Source organism: Nansenia antarctica (assembly GCF_963989245.1).
Source record: "Nansenia antarctica genome assembly, chromosome: 6".
Classification (NCBI taxonomy): Eukaryota; Metazoa; Chordata; class Actinopteri; order Argentiniformes; family Microstomatidae; genus Nansenia; species Nansenia antarctica.
The window spans coordinates 27,915,622-27,921,750 of record NC_137676.1 but is presented as its reverse complement, the minus strand read 5'-3'; positions in this window follow the sequence as shown (position 1 = coordinate 27,921,750).

Genomic DNA, 6,129 nt, shown 5'->3' with positions numbered 1-6,129 from the left:
GTCGTTTGTCATGGTGGGAGTGTTTGGACACTCTGTCTGCAACGGTACTTGCACAGCCTAGCACGACCTTAGACACACACACATTCTAATGTTTTTTTAAGGAACCAGTAAGCATATGCACACAGTTATGTTTTTATAATGCACAGATATTTTGATAGTTATGTTGGGTGTATTCTACATACGTTCTAAAGCACTAATTGGCCAGTTATTTAATCTTCAAACACATTCCTTCCATGACCAGGTCTGTATGGTCCTATGTCCTTATCAGGATCGCTTGTGTAAACATCACTGTTGCCAGGCCCACAGATTCCCATGGCTTGGGATTCGATTAACAAGTTTAAAATACAATATTGAAGAATAGACTTATCATTAATTATTAGTTATGATAGTATAAAATGAGTATAGGAAAATAGGATATCATAACAGCAGGTACAAAATGGTTGTTAGTACATAGGTAAAAATAAGCAATCTACAGGCGGTTTGAACCACAATACTTTTCTCCCAGTCAGGAGCCCCTTCCCCCCACGTCGCTCAAAAGCAGAACCTCTCTTTTATGGTTCTGGGAGCCTTCAACTGATCTCAGTCACATGTTATTTAAATGAACACACAGTATTTAATACAAATCCCTAACAATACAACACTCATGTCTTTGATTGATTTAAATGAATGGCAGAGTAGGATACTCAACAACAACTCATGTTATGGATTTAACGTGTTGGACACAAGTGAGCAACATGATTTGTGAATGGATTTTTATCAGGTTACAAGAAAAAGGTAGGCTATCTACTTAATTGCGAATTGTTATTGCTGAGCTTGTGTGTGTGTGTGTGTGTGTGTGTGTGTACACCCATGAAAGACGCACATAATATTACATATAAACACAAACAATTCCATAAATAAATAAGATCAGGTGTGCAAAGCGGCATTAACAAGTAGTGACAGTCTGTTTGACCTTGTTTAACATGGATATTGCAGTGGGAATTACATATTTTGTGTATGTTGTCTTTTTGGCCAGAGGTGCTGATTCAAGGGCTCATTACACATTCAGGGGCACCCACAACCATATAACCCTAACCTAACCTAACCTAAACTTCACCCTAACCCTAACCCACAACTATATAACCCTCACCTAAACCCTTAACCCTCACCTAAGCCTGAGCCTAACCCCTACACTAGCCACTGGCTCTGTTGAAGCAGATCCAGAGTTTGGCTTCTGACAGCTTTGTCTGATTAAATGACGTCTGCAGTATGATTTAATGACAGTCCTAAGGCTCTCAGTTAGATGGGATCTACATTACTACTTAGTGGCTGTGCTCAATATTGAAAGGTCACTACAGTGTCATGCTCTGTGCAGAGGCGCCCCGTCCATAGAGGCAACCAAGGCAATTGCTTGGGGCCACCAAACAAAAAGGGCCTCCAAATTTTTTTCCCATTTTTTTTCCCCCCCCCATTTTTTTTTCCACATTTTTTTTTTCCCAGATGGGAGTGTTACATTAGTTTTCTTAAGATAGGATAATAAATAAATCTGTTCAATGGGCATTTGCCAAAGTAGCCTACTGTTAATCAGTATTTATCCTGTATATAATAGAATAGAATAGACTTTATTGTCGTTGTACAGTTGCCTATACAATGAAATTGTAGTGGCTCTTCCGAAGGTGCAAAAAAACAGAAAACATATTCACATATTCACAAACATATACACATATAAGATAAACATTTATGAACATGTCTTATGTCTACTGTTCAGTGTCTACTGTATGGTGTATATGAAGATGTTATGACGTTTTATCATGAAAATAATGAACAGCAAGCTAGATCCAAAACTAGGGCCGGTGGAGGAGGGCAATTGTCACATTGGACATTTATTGAATAGAACAGTCAAACTTGGCGACGTACAAAAATAATCCATAAGCGATCAAAACCAGAAAAATAACAAACAATGCGTATAGAATATGCGTATAATGCGGTCAACAAAAATACATCGCTCCCCTCTCTCTCCACTACCACCATGCAAGGTGCGCAGGTGCTTAAATTACCTTGCAATATCACCCCCCATAACCATATGACTTCTCAATACGGTGATCTAGGCAATAAACAAACAATCAAAGTAAACTCACAATAAACCCATTAGCCTGTTATACTAAATACCCCCTAAATCATATTCATACCTCCTACAACACCTCAGGCCTTTGGGTCGGGTGGTTCATGGAGGCAGACTGAAAGGACACACATTCATTGCCTATTTCATAAATGTTCTCCATATAACGACGTCGATCATTGATCGGCAACTACACTATATAATTGTTTGCCTGACTGGCAATCGGATTTGGGCAGTCTGGGGATTTACACGGCAAATCAAATGAAGAACTACAAATCCCTGATGACAGGGAGATGACGTATGACTGCTCTGATGAATCAACCCCTATTTCATTATTTTCTCTATATAGCGACGTCGATCATTGATCGGCAACGACACTATAATATAGTTTGCCTAACTGGCCATCGGATTTGGGCTCCTAATATCTAAAAAGCACTACGGTTTTCTTATTTTATCGGATTAAAGTAGCGAAGACCAGAAATTCCCATTGACCGCCAGTCAAACTTCTCCCCTTCTATCACCCAAAAAGGGGCGTGATCATTCTGATGACAGGGAGATGACGCGCAATTGCTCTGATGAATTGTAGTTTATTGATAGCTGGCTAGTCTCGCGGTGCCAGCCGTTTCCACTTCCGCTTTGCTCTCGCTCCAAACGTCTGGAGACCTTTATTCATAGAACGGATTCTATGTGCCGCCCGGACCGAGCGGCAAATCTAGGACACTGATAGGCCGGACCGATGGGAAGCACCGCCCCCCCGTCCTTCTCATTGGTTCAGCGGGGCATTTTTTTTTAAAAAAGTTAACTATTCATTTGTTACGTCATTATTTGACATCTGGGTCCAAAATATAAATAGTTAATACATCATGTAGCCTATATTAAAGCCTTTAAAAATGATTCATGATAAGATCCATCATTTACATGCATTTACATGCATCATTTACATGCTCCATGTTGCATGTAATTTGTATGCTACTTGTGGTCCAGTATGTCGCAATGTGTACTAGGTGTGCTACTGTACCTGTGGTCATGTACTGTTTTTACTGTTTTTATGTAATGTGCTTTGCATGTTTTTATGTGCTTTTATTATGTCAAATGTAATTGTTGTATTGTGGCTGTCTTGGCCAGGGCTCCTTTGTAAAAGAGACGCTAGTCTTTCAGACTGTTTTTTTTACTTACACACACACGAGCGCGCGCATATGCGCGAACTTCGTAAAACCGTATTATATTTTAGTGTCAGGGAAATAAATACATTTTAAAATGTCCACATCGTCACCCGCCTAAGACCCTTACCAGGGGCCTCCATAATGTTGTTTGCTTAGGGCCCCCAAAAGTCTAGGGGCTCCACTGGCTCTGTGTTGACACAAGACTAAGACACATGTTTGATATGACTCACAGGACCAGGGTTTGTATTGTTGTGAGAATGTATCAGATCAAGAACATATTGTCTGTGTTTGCTGTGTTTCATCAAACCAGGCACAGGTCTAAAGCCTTTGTCATATGCTTCAGCATCAACAGTCTACAAACAAGCAGCCAGACACTGTTTTGTGTTTTCAAGCTGTTACTCAAAGCAAACAGACTTTTTTTCCCGGTACCTTCTTTTGGTCCAAATAAAAGTCTATAGCCCAATGCACACAGCGTGCGATTTCTGTTGCACGACAACTTCCATTGTTGTCATGAATGGAATCGAATTTTCGACTGCGATTAAAATCGGGGCCGTGTGTGTTGAGATGCGATGTTCTCATAGACTTCCATTCAAACTTCAAAATGGAATGTTGACGTGCAACAGAAATCGCACGCTGTGTGCATTGGCCTTATCAATTCAGCACTATAGCCTACGTGTCATGATGCTGCAGTACACAACTTCCCTACCAAATCTGACTTTTACTTTCAATTATTTCCCAATCCTTATTTTGTTGACGTGACTTGTTGAGAAATATGTCGTAAGAGCCGCATTTAATCAGCATTTTCCTCTGTGTTTGCATTTCAGCAATCACGACAATTTCCTGTGAAATAAACATGGCTATGTTAGAGGAACAGAGAAGTCCATGGTGGAGGTCATGTGACATGAGTGATTGTGTGAATTTACCCTGAAGCCCACATAGAGTATCCCATCACACAAGCATCTCCTCACATGGTGGATGAATGTTTCAGAATGTGGAAACACTGCAGCAATTTCACAATTAATGCTCCTCCATTTCACTGCACCTGAAATTCAAGAGTCTGAATTTCCTTACCCTAAAAACCCTAACCTTAACCCCTTAAACCCTAACTGTAACTCCTCTTCTGTCTCCATAGTGATATTCACCAGCTAGTTTGCACAATGGGTCAATTGGGAAAACATATTTTCTTTTACTTTTATCTAATGATTTGAAATTGAGAAGCTATTACACCAAGTTGCTTCCGTTATTCAATTGTACATTAAAAATCACTTCCTGGATTGACCGAAAGGGGGTGGTTGGGACTACAGGGAGCCAGGGGTTTACAGTAAACCAAACTAAAACTAAATCACCCCCAAAAATAGTGTGTTTTCCAGATGCACAAGTTGTGTGCGAATGATCACGTCATATTGTGCGATTCCTTGGAATGTCAAACACTTGCAAAGTCATGACACACTCAAGGAACCTGAGGAACACCAGCTATTCCTTGCATTAGATTAGAATCGAGCTGAGCAAGGTACTACGCAGATTACATCTCTATTATAGTAAGGATCACCTAATTGGTAGTTATTTGGGATGCAATGTGATTTGTAGATCATTGATTCTGCACAGCACCTTACTCAAGACAAAACTTGCCAGTTTGTCTTGAGCAAACCTGGCAAATTGTATACAGTTCAAGAGGCTGGGCTTACATGGCATGGGTGGGTCTTTGCAGTGGTAACACTAACCCAGGGTAAATATGACCACAGTTACTATACTGGTGAGTGAGTAGAGGTAGCAAGGTATGTGGATTAGCCCTTAGCCTTCCTCTAGCACAGTAACACGGTAAACCCCCAGCAGACAGACAGGAAGCATTTAACTCTGTCAACAGCCAGAACACTTGTTGCCAAAAGCACTTGTTTTAAGAGGGCGTAGGTTTAAAAAGGACGAACATATGTAGACAACTTGTTTGTAGAGGACAATGTCAACATGAGAGTGTGTGGAGTTAAGCAATCTGTTTAAATATGTATTGTCACTGACTATACTTGTACGAGAGCAGGTCGGATTGTGTCATTCTTGACTAAGCAGTAAAAAAAAAAAAAACTCAGACGTTTTCATTACCAGAGAACCTCACAAAAGACAAGTGTGTCTTTTAATAGCAATATTGTGGTGTCTCAGGAAGTTTCTCAGGAAGTTCTCAAGGATGTTAATCATACTCAAGGATTTCAGGATGTGGAATATTGCGTAGTGCAGTAAATAAATTGTGTGTTTTTTGCGTGCAAAAAACTCGCACACACACACGCACGCACGCACGCACGCACACACGCGCACACACACACACACACACACACACACACACACACACACACACACACACACACACACACACACACACACACACACACACACACACACACACACACACACTTTCATCAGTTGGTCACATGTGCAGCTCAGGCCATATAGAGCTGTCCATGTAAAACTGATGATGACTGATTTACATGGACTTGAATGCTTCATGACATTTAGACAGAGATTTCATACAGCATCTTTAACTTTCTGACCAACGAGTTGTTTGGTATGAGGGATATAATGTATGTAATAACTTGTGTTTTCTCTCACTAACAAATACAATAAACTACTCAATAATTGTCTAGACAAGTTCGTCATTTAAAATCATATTGTACACTATAATTCAAGCCTTGGAATAATAATAATGTGAGGCCTCAGAACCATGGTAACAACGTTATTGTTCTGACTAGGACAGTTTCAGTGTTTAGACTTTAACTGTTGCTATTCTCATGACCCATGACGTGCGTGTGTATCCACAGAGCTGGATGGTGCAATACCTAGATTGCTATTGAGTCATAAGGGGTGTGGCAACTCTGGCAAGCC